The sequence below is a fragment of the Labeo rohita genome, chromosome 4 (genome assembly GCF_022985175.1).
Source record: "Labeo rohita strain BAU-BD-2019 chromosome 4, IGBB_LRoh.1.0, whole genome shotgun sequence".
In the NCBI taxonomy this organism is placed as follows: domain Eukaryota; kingdom Metazoa; phylum Chordata; class Actinopteri; order Cypriniformes; family Cyprinidae; genus Labeo; species Labeo rohita.
Window position 1 is genome coordinate 40,361,192 of NC_066872.1, and position 15,601 is coordinate 40,376,792.

At 37.0% G+C, this 15,601-nt stretch overlaps 1 protein-coding gene and 1 long non-coding RNA gene across 3 annotated transcripts in view; one reads left to right on the top strand and one right to left on the bottom strand.

The window, feature by feature from the left end:
* The window catches only part of wnt5b (wingless-type MMTV integration site family, member 5b), an 88,535-nt gene that overhangs the window by 48,937 nt on the left and 23,997 nt on the right, over nt 1-15,601 (bottom strand). The gene's annotated exons all lie outside the window — the stretch shown is intronic.
* LOC127164048 (uncharacterized) lies at nt 1,889-9,991 on the top strand. Of its 2 annotated transcripts, none has more exons than XR_007827585.1 (4): nt 1,889-1,977; nt 4,243-4,274; nt 8,582-8,728; nt 8,807-9,991. It is a non-coding gene; the product is annotated as an uncharacterized LOC127164048 (long non-coding RNA). The 2 variants fall into 2 exon arrangements; XR_007827584.1 differs by having other exon boundaries at nt 8,582-8,688.

A 15,601-nucleotide genomic window follows, 5' to 3' on the forward strand; every position in this document is an offset into this window, starting at 1 on the left:
CAAATCATCTTATCCATATTTAAAGGATAAGACCTGAGTGCAATAAGTGAAAGCAGCTTTGCATACGAGATCACAGCCAATTAAACTGACAGTTTCTCATTCAAGGAGCCGAGGGGGGAGTCAAGTCAGGAATTTCTCAAAAGTTGCCTCAGACAAAAGAAGAAAAAATGGCTCTCGTAGACTAATATACGACCTGTCCGGAATACAAGCAGAGAGAAAAAGAGGCCTAAAAAGAGAAAGAAAATAAAGTAAAGAATGCCAGGACAGCTGTTGTAGTCTTTACAACTTTAAATTAAATACCCTCATTTTTTATTACTGTGTATAGATAACAACTTTGTACGCTACAGAAATGCTTGATAATGCACGACAAAAATTGGGTAAAATAATGTATCTTTACTAGACTAAGCTAGTTTTAATGGTCAATTTGAATAAAATAATTCTAAGAATTTATATATATATATATATATATATATATATATATATATAGGTCAAAAAAAGACAAAAAAGGGTTTGAGCATTAAAACTTTTTTTTTTTTTATACATTTTCCCCAATTTACAGATGACACCTACTAAAATGTTATTCAGTGTAACAATCTTGTCAGGCATATTTACAATAAATATCAATGTATGACATATTAAAAGACAAATTACTTTCACCCCAAATACTGATTAGTCATAATTCAAAATTGACAAAAATTTGCCACTATCCTAGGTTTTGTTACTCATTTAAAACACTATAATTAAAAAATATATATTTTAATATGTACAAGTCAGAATAAGCATGTTGTTTGAATTTTTACATTAATATTGTGTTACACTGAATGACAATGTAACATTATTTCAAGCAAATTTTGACATTTTATTTTCCCAAAATTTATTTGAAACCTTAAAAGTAGACACTTTACATTTAACGGGGACATTAAACCATGTGACATATATATATATGTGTGTATATATATATGTGTGTGTGTGTGTGTGTGTGTAAGTCTTAAATCACTGAGGTATATTTGTAGCAATAGCCAAAAATACATTGTATGGGTCAAAATTATTGATTTTTCTTTTATGCCAAAAATCATTAGGAAATTAAGTAAAGATCATGTTCCATGAAGATATTTTGTAAAATTCCTACTGTAAATATATGAAAACTTAATTTCTTATTAGTAATATGCATTGCTAGGAACTTTATTTGGACAACTTTAAAGGCGATTTTCTCAATATTTTGCACCCTCAGATTCTAGATTTTCAAATAGTTGTATCTCAGCCAAATATTGTCCTATCCCAACAATGGAAAGCTTATTTATTCAGCTTTCAGATGATATATAAATCTCAGTTTTAAAAAAATTGACCCTTATGACTGGTTTTGTGATCTAGGGTCACATATGTGTGTGCTTTTTCCAGCTTTTTTTCTGGTGAAAATATACTTTGGCACATGACTATAGACAGTTTTTAAAATATCTGCACAAATAATGGAGAAAAAAAAATCCTTTGGCCATGAAAGAAACAAACAAGATTCCATTTTTTCCATTTTTCAATATTTTTATGATAACTATGCATACAAAACTAGAACGAAAATGCGAACCTCATGATCCCCACAGTACACAATTGAATTCTGCAACTTTGTATAGCTAAAATGAAACCGGCTCTCCAAGAACAGCTCATGACCGATAAGGTCATTCTGAACAATGGCGCATATTTAGAGAGACACAACGGAGAGAAAATAGGAGGAAAAAAAGACTAAATAAATGAAATAACAATCTTGTGACTGTCAGGCACTGGAGGCGTGCCAGCAGCCGGAGCAGAGGAGGAGGCTCAGAGGAGAGAGAGATAGATGGAGAGAAAGAGAGAGACAGTGAGGGGGTGGAGCTAGAAAGCGAGATAGCGAAAGAGAGAGAGAGAGAGCCAGGGGAAGAAGAAGAATTGTGAAGGAGGAAAGAGAATAAACCGACAGATACTGAGAGAGGAGAACAAAAGACAAGAGTGAGTATTTTAGTCATCGAGAAAAAGGGAAAAAAAAAACATGAATGTCAGAAAAGTGCGATCGCTGAAAGGCAGAGAAAGTTAAAGTGAGGGGAATGACAATACAGACCAGAACACAATCCAAAAAACGACAGGGCGATTGTTGGAGATGTACACTCTTCTTTTGAGAGTTTGTTCGAGTGTGGGTGTTTCTTCTATTACGAGGACATTTCTGTCATGGTTGATTCTGTCGTGCTTTTTGTCACATGAAGGTCAAATTCATAGGAACTTCTTTTTACACAATGCCTTCAGTCTAAAAAATGCTGGGTTAAAAACAACTCAGCACTGGGTGAAATATGGACAAACCCAGCAACTGGGTTGTTTTGACACAGCCTTCTGGGTAGTTTTATTTAACTCAACTATTGTTAGGGTTTGACCCTATTTCACCCAGTGCTGAGTTGTTTTTTCATTTATTTTTTGGTTCTTTTCAAATGCATTTTATAAATAATCGGTTTAACCTTTGCCTCAGACCCAGACTTTCAATCGTAATTGTATGCATTTTGTGTTAGGACTGATTTGTTTAACTTGTGCCTCAGACTTTCAATCTTAAACTTAAACAATCTTTCTTTCTTTCTTTCTTAGATTTCAGTTTGGTCGTTTTGTTATATGAAGGTGCCTTTTACACTGCCTTCATTTATTTTATTTTATTTTATTTTATTTTAAATGCATTTTATGTATAGAATGATTTGTTTAACCACTGCCTGTTGTGTTATTTTACATACTCTCAATCTTAAACTATAAATTAAAAAATAAAAAAGTTAATAATTTTGACAAATCAAAAGTGCTTCTATTTTTAATATTTAAATGCATAACAATTGAAATAATATTTAATTTAATAATTTTAGTGAAAATGCTTCTATTTTTATTAGAAATAATACTTAAAAGCATAATTAAAAGAGAAATAAAATAAAAAAATGTAAGAGAACAATACAGATTTTTTACAAATTTAAAGTGCTTCAATTTTAGTTACAAATAATATTTAGATGCATAAGAAAAATAAATAATTTACATTCAGTAATTCATAATTAAATAGTTCATAGTTTTTTATTAAACAATTTTTATTTTTATTACAAATAATATTTATGAGCATAATTGAAAAGAATTAATAAAAATGTAAGTTTTATTATTATTATTTATTTTTTTTTTTTTACAAATGTCTATTTTTATTAAGGTGGAAACTTTTTACACTGCCTCTATTTATTTATTTTTACTATTTTTCAAATGCATATTATGTATAGAATTTGTTTAACTATTGCCTTAGACACAGACTTTTAATCTTAAACTATAAAAAAATATATTTTAAAATACATATTATAAAAATGATGACAGTCTAAACCAAAAGTTAAATAATTATACATTTATTTTTTCTCTTTTTTCAACCACATATTTTTCCCCTAATCAAGTATACTTGGTTACCAAGAAGACAAAGTCAACCATTTTGTTCCAAAATGGATAAAATGTTATTTTTACCACATAATATTATCAAACAAAATGTGCGTGTTGCTGTTCAAATGAACAAACATTCCAGGAAAATGACAGAATTCTCCTGTGATGTCTGTGTCTCCACTGACAAATTAATTAAACAAGTGAGAGTGTGAAAAGCACGTTTTAGGGCAGTTTATTTTCTGAAAATCTACAGGGCCAAATGTGCCTATAGTTGAAGAAACACTTGTGTGTGTGTGTGTGTGTGTGTGTGTGTGAGAGAGAGAGTAAGAGGGAGGGGCGAGAGATTGATAGAGTTTGTGTGAGGTAGAGAGTGTGATGGAGATAGAGCTTTCAGTTCTTTGTGTGTGTGTGTGTGTGTGTGTGTTGGTCAATGCTCAGCAGTGCAGCAGCTCTCAGCCGCCCAGCAGGAAAAATCCCATCATTCTCTGCATACCGCACAAATTCCAGCTCGGCTTTCACCTCCTGGCCCCACTCCTCCACCCCTTCGCTCTCTCTCTCTCTCCCTCCCTCCCACCACCTCCTCCTCCTCTTGGCCTGCTCTTACAGACGAAGACTGGCCTGAACTCTCTCAATCCCGGGGCCTCTTGTCTTCTCTTAGCCTCACCTTTGACAACAGACCCCCCTGCTCAGCTCTAGATTTCACTAATGCCATAGAAATATAACCACAACACGTGTGCAAAAATCTTAGAATGTTTAAAAAAATCCTAGAATGTTTTTAGAATGTAACAATTTCGGGTTCCATAGTTTGGTTACCAACATTCTTTTTTTTGTGTTCCATAGAAGAAGTCATACTGGTTAGGAATGACATGTAGGTGAGTAAATGATTTTCTTTTTGGGTGGATTATGCCTTTAAGTTTCTTTTTTCCCTCCTGGTGGATAATTATTTACTTTGCTACTTGCTGGTTTTCACCTAGTCAGCAAATGAAAGAACTCTCGATGTATAGAGGACATTCATTACGCTTCAGCGCTCATTATAATATCACTATAATCAAATTGGCTCACAGTACAGTTCTTATATAATCCATGTGCTGTTGACACACCGTCAAGGATATTCACAGAGTCACTTTACAGCATATTGAGACAGGAATTACACTATTCTAATCATTATCAACTTATTTTTGCATAAGGTCTCATCCTGAGTGACTTGAAAAGCCCTGGTGCTTCAGCCTTGATAAAACTTGCATAAAAGCATGAAAGACTCTTTCATGTTTCTGACCGCATTACGCAGAGCTTTGGACCTGATGAAATACAGAAAATGTCAGAGTCGTCGAGTTCATTATGACCTGACTTTGAAAATAAGACTCTTGACTTTGGTTCGGACCGCAACTGCTGTGCAGCCAAACAGAGGAAGTGTGTTGTGGTTGTTTTTTCTAATGGATATACAGTGAAATCCAAATGAGTATTTTACATTATTTTTTGGCATACAAATAATGTTTTAACAATTAAAAATAATTTAAAAAAAGTTAAAAGCGAAAGTGCTTCTATTTGAATTTGTTTATTACAAATAATATTTAAAAGCATAACAATTAAAAACAATACTATGAAATAAAATATTTGTACATTTTTACAAATTGAAAGTGCTTCTATTTTTATTACAATTTTTTTTTTATATGCATAACAATAAACATTTAAATTTAAATGTATAATAATTAAATTAAATATTTAATTTAACAAATTGGTTAAAATTAAAAATGCTTTTATTTTTATTTTTATTACAAATAAGGTTTAAAAGCATAATTAAAAAAAATTAAAATAAGATTTTTTTTTTTACAATTTTTTGTACATTTTCTATTTTTATTACAAATAATATTGAAATGCATAAGAATTTAAATAATTCCTATTCAGTAATTCATAATTCAATAATTCATAGTTTTTTTAAAAATAAAAAATGCTTCTGTTCTGATTTTTATTACAAATAATATTTAAAACCATAATTTTAAAAAAGTTAAAAATTGACAAATTTAAAGTGCTTCTATTTTTATTACAAATAATATTTAAATGCATAAGAATTAAAATAATTCCTATTCAGTAATTCATAATTAAATAGTTCATAGTTTTTTTTTTAAGTACTTCTATTTTGATTTGTTAAATAAATAATATTTCAAAGCATAATTAAAAAAATTAAATTAAATAAAAAATAAGTAATAATACTTTTTAATTAAAAAAGTATTTCTAGATTAAATTTAAACATTTAAACATAAAATGGTCAAGCTTCTGGACACCATTGTACTGAAGGACATGAAATTTGTTGCAATTTCTCCAGATAATACACACATAATGTCCTCATCTTCCTTTAAATCTAGCTTTCTAGAGTGGATTGAGAGTGAATACTCTCTCAGAAGAGGAAGAGAGGAAAGCCGAGGGGAAAACAGAGCTCTTGTTTTGCCTCTTTCTCTCTCAGGGCCTCCCAAGATGCCACTCAGGGAGAAGCTATTAATCATTGACAGGCCCCCGTGGCTGTGTGTGTGTGTGTGTGCGGGGCCGTATGGACTCAGCACAGGCAGGACATTGAGAGTAGATGTCTAAAGCCAGGCTGCACATAGAAACATTAGCAGCATTCTCCACGCCCACTGTAAAGCCCTCTCTAAGACCTGGGAGTCTGTCCCTACAGCAGGTGAAAAAACTCCCCACCGCCCCACAAAGAGAGAGAGAAAGCACAACGGTGGCATGCATGCATACACACACACATACGCAAACACACAGCTGAAAACCGATCTCCCACAGGATATGCTTACAGCCCTGGCTGCTGCCTCTCTCACAGACTGCCAACAATGTTACACCCAGGAGAGAGTATGTGTGAGAGAAAAAAAAGAGACGGAGAGAGAGAATCATACACAGGGTGAGGAGAGGAGAGAAAAACGAACGAGGGCAGGAAAAGGCCAAAAGAGAAAACGAGGGGGTGTCTTTGGGGACAAAAAGACGAAAAAACACAATGGAAACACAAGATGGAGAGAGCGTGGAAAAGAAAATGCGAGGAACAGACGGAGGCGGGCGGTTAGCATGAAAACCGGTCTCCGAGTAATGTAGCTTTAATCTGGTATTTCCTTTTTGCATAACGAGGGATATTCCTGGGGAAGGGTGGGAGAGTAACACGCACTCGACGCTGTCTCCTGGCCTCGAGACCAGCTGCGAGGCTGCGCTGGCCCGGCTGCTCACTGGGCCTTAACAAGGGCCACATCTAGCCTGTGCGCCTCAGGCCTGTGTTACCAAACACACACACACACATAGAGACACAGAGGAAAGGAGCTATACAGTCACTCTGTCTGACCCTCCACGCCATAAATACATAGTGACACAGTCCAGGTGGACTTAACACTCATACACACATACACAACCATAGTACAGCACTATAAGGTACACCAACATACCTTAGAATTAAGGCTCGATAACAATAATTAAATTTCCTCGATAAACGATGACAAGAGTTTGATTAATGTTCGTTCTAACGTTTACGCAACAAAGGCGGAATGAAAGAGTGCTAGTCATTTAAAGATTTATCTGATTGGCTCCTTAAACTTGCTAGCCTCCTGAGACCCAAGAATTTTTTTAAACTTTTTCATGTCATTGCATTGTTTAGAGCATTTAAAAAAATAAATGATATTTCATTCATAATTTATGCTATGTCCTTGGTAGAGGATTTGGGACTCAAAAAAAAACAACAAAAAAACATGAATGAACATGCATAGGCAAAAACAATTGATTTTTTTTTTAATCACCAATACATTCATACGTTTTCAGGGTTTTTTTTTTTTTTTTTTTTTTTTTTTTTTTATTAGTTTCTACATGGAATATCAACTCACCAAATTACAACATTAGTTTTATAATTATCCTTCCATGTTTAACTAATACTACCCCAAACAAACACTTCCCTCCCTCAACAGTCTATAACTTCCCATTGGAAAGGTAATTAAATAAACATAATTAATAAATAATTAAAACAAGCAAAGAAAAGAAGAAAAAAAAAAAAAAAAAAAAAAAGGAGAAAAAACAAGAATAAAAATATGTATTGATATATTACTGCTCAGTTTAAGTATCAAGAGAGTTAGCCATCAGATAATCTAAAAAGGGGCACCACACCTTGTCAAAGGTCTTTAAAGAACCAGTAAGTGAGAGTCTAATTTTTTCCAATTTAATGCAAGTAAACACTTCTTTTAGCCATGTATCAAAAGAGGGTGGAGAGACGTGTTTCCACTTTAAAAGGATGAGACGTCTTGCTAGTAAGTTCAGGGTTTTTTTTAAACAAACTTATGCATAATGTGTGTAAAATGTGAACACTGACCACAAAACCAGTCATAAGGGTAAATTTTGTGAAACTTAGATTTATACGTCATACAAGCTGAATAAATAAGCTTTCCATTGATGTATGGTTTGTTAGGATAGAAAAATTTGGCCAAAATACAAATATTTTGAACATCTGCAATCTGAGGGTGCAAAAAATTTAAATCACCTTTAAAGTTATCCAAACAAAACAATGCACATTTATGGTAGGAAATTTACAAAATCCCGTGCTTTTCCCGCAGAATTGGGCTACTTTAACACTGTGGCCGTGGGTTGTCTTTCATGTCTATGGGTTGAAGCAACCCCAATAACGTGATACTTGGCTCCTGAAATGCACATTTTACCAGGGGAACCCTGCCAAAAAGAATGTGTATTTTATCCCCTGAAATGCAAGGGGACCTGGCAACCATGTACTAGATTTTTACTATGGTATTGAGGTGCTATATTTGTTGTTTTAACTGTGATTAAAACCAGCACCACAAGTACCACTGTGCACAAAAAGTATTCTCATAGCTTCATAAAATTACAGTTGAACCTTACGGTTTTTATGATGTCCTTACTACCTTTCTCGGCCTTGAATGTATAAGTTGCATTGCTGTCTATGCAGGGTCATAAACGCTGTTGGATTTCATTGAAAATATCTTAATTTGTGTTTCAAAGATGAATGAAGGGCTTTGGAGCGACATGAGGGTGAGAAATTAATGACAGAAATTTCATTTTTGGGTGAACTGTCCCTTTAAAAACCAGCTTGCACATACAATTGCACATGTGTTTCCTTGCATTTTATTGTAAGCGCAGCTGAAATCTGCATGCGTGCGTACAACTGTGCTTTCTACCCCAGCTGTTCGGCTGTTTTCGGCCCCTCCGGCAGAGGCGGAGCTTACACGCACAACACACGAGGGGGCGGAGCCGTAACGAGTCCAGACACCACCCATACTATAACTCCAGGTGAAGATATCAGAAAAGTGTGCAGAGTTGGAGATAAAACGTGTGTGTACTTCATCCTTTGCATTTCTTTTTACACCTCTGCATCTGTCGCAAATCCTCTCTCTCTCGTTCTCTCCAGGGCTCGCTGCACTGGTGCTGTCAGCAGTGCCTTACATCCTGTTTGAAACAGGGTGCTGCACCGTCTCGGGGGATTATCATGGCATAGCGGCACAACATAAAAGATGCTGGCTAATAAAACAGCGCGGAACAGAGAGGGGGGAGAAACAAAAAGAAAAGCTTGTTCAATATGGATCAGACTGTCTTCCACCCTCCCCCTTTATCCCTCTCCATTGCTCTGGCTGGTCCATCACCTGCCGTGGTTGGTCCTGAGGCAGCAGGCAGGCAGGCAGGCGGGCAGCTGGCCAGACGGGGAAAGGCACGGCTGGTCTGGTCCGCGCTGGGCCGGGCTGGGCTCAGACCGTGTCCCTGGCCTTCTGAGGCAGGGAGCCGCTGGCTAGAGCCGCTTTCATCCTCCCAGCAGAATTAATCACCAAAGCCTTCAAGCTGCCAACCAGCAGAGGAGACTGTCAGCCAAGAGGGGTTCTGGCACCAGCCCAGGCTTCTATCCCTGCAGGGGCCTTCTATCAGATCAAAGACTGCCACCATCATGTCCCCCCTCCCCGCACACCTCTTTTTTGTTGATGTGGCAGAGGGGATGTAGATGATTCTGGAGATTTTACAAGGAAAAGATAGCTGGCTTGATGAGGACGTAGATACGTGTAATTAGATTCTGAATGTCTAATGAGGGATGTGCGGTTCCTTTCAGGGCTCGGGGAAGATGCTGAGCACCTGCTCGGAGCGAAAAAATCACTCCATCCACTAGCACCTCAGCCGAGGCACATCCCCATGACAACCACGAGCCAATGAGACGGCTGCCACACGGGTCACACAAGCCTCCCACAGCACTGGACAATACGTCCGAGAGGAAATGCTCTCGCTCTCGTCTGAGAGATATACAGCTCTGTTCATCAGGTTGTGAAAAATGGTCTGTGCGCTGTTGTTTGCCAGAGTCGTGGCCGCCAAATGTCATCGTTACTGGAGTTGATGCAACTATGAGATCATAGTGAAATAAAATGGAATTGCGTTCAAAATTGCCTTTATGACATCAGAAGAGTATTGTAGTAAGAATCAATTACCAAAGCCAAATTCAAAACAAACACTCTGATAAGCTATCTGTTTTAAATTTATCTATATCCATATGGGACATTTATGAAAGCCTGTTTTTGCCACAATATAAAAAATAAAAAAGTTGATTGTGACTTTTTATCTCACAATTTTGTTTTTTTTTTTTTTATTCTAAGCTTATATCTCACAAATCAGACTTTGTTTCTTATACTTCTTAGAAAAAAGAAAAGAAAAAATATGAACTAACAATTTGGAGAAAAAAAACAAACAAACACAATTGTAAGATATAAACTCAGAATTTTGACTTTTCTTCTTTCAATTCGATTTTACATCTTACAATTCTTCAACTTTTTTTGCTACAAAAAATACAATTCCATTTTTTTTTTGTTTTAATTATTATTATTTTTTATTCCATTGGCGGAAACAAGATTCCATACATATTTAATTATGCTTATTTCACAAATGTTTACCTTTTGTTATCGATGCCAAAATCTAATGCCATCTATCCATCCATCCATCCATCCATCCATAAACCTACCAATCATCCATCTATCAATCCATCCGTCTATCCATCCATCGGCCTACCAATCATCCATCCATCCATCCGCCTACCAAACTGTCCATCTATTTGTTGTACGTCCATCCATCCATGCATCCACCAGTCATCCATCTGTCTGTCCATCCGTCTATCCATCCATCCATCTGCCTTCCAAACTGTCCATCCATTCGTCCGTCCGTCCATTCCTCCAATCACTTCCTACTAACCTATCCATCTATCTGTCCACCTGTCTGTCCATCCATCCATTTGCCTACCAAACTGTCCATGCATCCATCCTTCTATCCATTCCTCCCTCCATCCATCCATCCATCCATCCATCCACCCCTTACTAATCCATGCATCCATCCATCCATCCATCTGCCTACCAATCTATCCATCCATTCATCTGCCCATCCATCTATCCAACCTTTCATCCATCCCCCTACCAATCCATCCATCTATCCATCCATCCATCTACCAATCCATCCATCTATCCATCCATCCATCTACCAATCCATCCATCCATCTATCCATCCATCCATCTACCAATCCATCCATCCATCTATCCGCATACCAGTCTATCCATCCATCTGTCTGTCCATCCATCCATCTATCCATCCATCCACGCATCCATCCATCTATTTATCCGCCTACCATTTTATCCATCCATCCATCCATTAATTCATCCATTCATCCATCCATTAATTCATCCATTCATTCATCCATCCATCCATCCGTCTATCTATCTATCTATCTATCTATCTATCTATCTATCTATCTATCTATCTATCTCTTTCACTCAGGAGAGCCTCAGGAATCATTTGCTTCTCTCCTCTCTTCCCTCGGGGACAGCAGGGTTTTAATTGATTAGCGGCTGGCACAAGACCAGATAAACATGCAGATTTGGCATCTTGGCTGGGGACTGTTGCTCATCCGCCTTAAGCACGCACACACAGACACACAGTATTTTGTCAGGGGGTTGTGCTTCAGTGGCACAAGGAGGCAGCGTTAGGTGTCTGCAGGGACTCCACCCCGCTGAAGGCAGCCGACGTCGTGGCTACTTATAGCCACGCCATAAATCAAGCTGTCAGTCTCAGTCACGCTTGCTGGCACACTCATGTTCCAGAGCGGTCCTCTCCACACGCCCTGTGCTAAACTTTCTCTCCGAGACACTGTGAGAGCTCAGCGTGCCGTGACCTGAGTTGAAGTCACCACAGAATATGTTGCAGGAATAAAAACAAGAACTGAGAGGCGGCTCAACATGTCGTCGCATATTCAGAAGGGTGTCTCGATGCTTAATGTAAATGCTCTTGTCATGGGATAAAAGTTTCCTTCAGTAGCGGAGTTTGGAAGAATATCTGCACTGTAAAAAAAATATTTTTTCAAAGTCGTAAATAAAACAAAGATTACTAGAAGAGAGGTAAATACTATTTCAGTCTTTCTACTTCAAAATACGTGCCATTCTTTGAAATTAACTAAAATTATCTTTATTTAATTAACTTTACTAGCAATTTGATTTTATTTCTGATTCTTATTTTATTTATTATTAATATTAATATTTTTATCAGCTTCATTTTAATGACCAAAAAGTTTAATAGTTTTAGTTTTAATTATCAATAACAACATGCTTGCAACATTTCCTAGTTCCATTCCTCCTTTTCTTTCCTCTCTCCAATTAACTAAATAAAAAATACCAAAAAAAGAAAGAAAAAAGACAAGTGTCCAAAATGTGTAATGTGATCAATTAAATGATCCAAATTTCTTAGATCAAGCAAAATCCATTACAGCTGACATATTTCTGCAATGTCGCTGAAAACATAGAAATGCGAGTTTAGCACTTTAGGCCACTAGGGGATCAGGCTGCTGTTTCCCTGCTGAAGGAGCTCCAGGTCAGGGGAGAATCAGGTGCTAATGAGCCACAGCTCAAGGCCAGCTCCAGGGGCCGCAAGGGTAACGCCAATCTCCCAGCTTTAAAACTAAACCGAGAGAGAAACAGAGACATTAGAAGTAAAGTAACGCAGGATTGCGGGTCACAAGGCACCTGTTGTCCACCTGACCCCACGCGGCTGCTGCACACACGTCCTTGTTTCCAGCAATCCCTCCATGACCAATGTCACAGCCTCCGTGGAGTCTGTCGATTTCACGCTAAGGGGAGGTTGGGGCAGGCAGGACACTTGTCTGTCCCCGCGGCCTACGCGCTGTCATCAGCCTCCTGTGGCTTGAAACATATGGGAAAAGCTTGTGGTAAACAGAACAGATCCGCTCTGGACACTGGAGCGACATGCTGGGGCTTTATGATGGATGCCTAGGGCTGATAAGGGAAAGCGGTCCGGCTTGGCACAAGTGAACGGATATATAAAACGTTCAAATGTGTAAACAGGGTCCAACATGTTTTGTGATCTGGTCACATAAACTATAATGATTGTGAATGCTAATGCATCCTGATGTACCACAGATGACAGTGAAGGACCTACTCATCCAATACGCAATATCACTGCACCAAAACAATGGCTTTAAAAAATAAGACAACAATGAAAGTTAAGTTACAAGTTCACTTGAATTAATTCACTGATGAAAATGCAGTGAATCTATGTTAACTGTTGGAAGGCAACAGTTTGGTGAGTTTCTTGCCCTTTTTTCCTTTTATTTTGTGCTTTAGTGACATGCAGTAAAACACTGACATTGTATGTGATGTATGTAGCTTCAAAATTTCAGACCCTGCCTTTGAAATCTGATCACACATGGTCACAGGAGACGCATTTGAGAAGCATGTCGCTACTAGGTGTAAACAGCAGTGTGTCTTGGCTGACCACGTGTGATCTGTTCACCCAAGATGGATGATAATACCAGGTGTCAACATGGCCTAAAACACTTGACCTATGCAATATCTCAGATGAAGTGAACCTACTCGATTTTGGCTTGCAAAAGACAAGATGACACAATAAGGGGGTTTTCAAACACATTTTTTGTGCATTTGACTGGGCTGCTTTTTTGATTGTTTTTCTATGTAAATGTGTAAGATAAATGTGCTTGAGTATTGCACTTGCTTTTTTTCATGCATTTCAACTTTAACATTCTAAAAAAGTACTTTTTTTCAATCCACTTCTCTGTGGATCCACATTTTTAAATGCAAAAGTGTGAATGGCCCTTGAATTTACATGTGCAATTAATAATGAGCTATAGTGAGTTTTGCACAGTCAAACTATAGCCTTCATTTGTTTGTCTAAGGATAAATGACACAATACGTAATCGAATATTTGAAGGATTAAATGCATGTTGAGCGTCACCTCTGACTTTCAGAGCAAGCGGACAGTGCCAAAACCAACTGTAGTCTGATAAACGTTTATACATGCTGGACAAAGTCAAGCTACAATCACATTAGTCAAAAATCAGACTAAAAATCAAACTAAAGCAGTGTTTCTCATTCTGAGACTTACTGAGACCTCAAACATCCACAGAGGCCTCATGATGACTTTTTATTTATATATTAAAATAATCTCACTCGAAACAGAGGGGTCTTTGAATATTGCATTGAACAAAAGCATTTAAGTGACATTTTAAGACAAATTATTGATTTAGTCCGACAGACTATGAACTTTTAAACTGCATGTAATTGTACTAAGTGTGTCTTTGGTAGGTGACCATCCTTTTAAAGGTTTTGACCTTTAGCTGTGTGTTCCTCGGGGTCTCAGACCCTTTCTACTGCCACGCTGCTGAGAAAAAAACGCAGGACATGAACAAAACTGTGTGATTCTCTCTTTCTCTCTCTCTCACGTAAGCCCTCCCTTGTGTTTTTCCAGCCGAGCTCTTTCTGTGAAAAACAATTAGACTAAAACTGCTCAATACCCAAGGTCCTCCGAACGCTTCTTTTTAAATAGAGCCGTCAAGGTGACTTTTCTCCAAACACCCACTGCTTCTGTTTTTTTCTCTCTCCTCCTCCTCCTCCTCCTCCTCCTCCTCTCTTTCTCTCTCACTCTGTCTTTCACACACACACTCGCTCACTGTTTCCCTCTCACGCTGTTATTTCCCACTGTGAAGACTATGTCCGATCAGAACACCTTTTTCTGACGGAACACGCTGCAAACGCAGTAACAGTGTGTGTCGTCCCTGTGAGAACAAACCCATGATTCCCTGAAGTGTGTTGGGCACAGACAACAGGGCAGCTCCACACACAGACACACACTTTTATCTGACAAACCCCAGAAACACTGACTGTCTTTTCTTCCAGATAGTGATTAAAGTACAGAACAGTTGCGTAAAACACAGGGAATGTGTGACAAATAAAGGTGGGTTAGTCAGGTACGGCCATCGTGAGGGCCTTTGGACACATAAGCCCACTAAAAATGTCTGAATGTTATTAGATGATTAAATACCAAAGCCAACGGCATCTGCAAAAATGCTGTTTTCTCAGAACTAATGTTAATCTTCCAAGCAACTTTTGCAATGACTTTTTAAAAATAAGGTGATTTTTAGTGGATGCATGAGAGTCAGTTCACCACATATTAGCATACTACTCTGACTACTTCAATATAAGTATACCAATATGTTACTCTGTCAGAAGAAATGTGCAAAAATTGTACAGCTTGTCCTTTAGGTGATACAATTACTGGGACAACTTTGTACCCCTAAAAGGTGCTTATTAGTATCTTAGAGTAGTTATTTTAGTAGAATTGTTTACAGTTTTTTTCTCTGAGTATTTTCTGATAATAGCTGATATCCTAACCACAAGTTTATCACATTAACTTTGGAAATATGACAACTACAACATGTCCAATTACTTTCTTGTCTGGATTGTAAACTGTGTAGTTATTGCAAAACTTTGTGATAAGGTTCAGTTTGTTAACATTAGTTAACTACTAGTGCTGGGCAATGATTAATCACAACTAATCGCATCCAAAATACATTTTTGTGTACATAATATATTTGTGTGTACTGTTTGAATTTATTATGTGTATGTAAAGACACACACATACAGTGTATATTTTGAAAATATTTACATGTATTTACATGTATATTCATATAATTTATATTACATATAAATATTTATTTAATATATAAACAACATTTCTCTTAAATATATACATGCATGTGTGTATTTATATATACATAATAAATATACACAGTACACACACATATTATGTACACAAAAATGTTCATTTTGGATGCGATTAATCGCGATTAATCATTGACCAGCACTTTTACCTACATTTG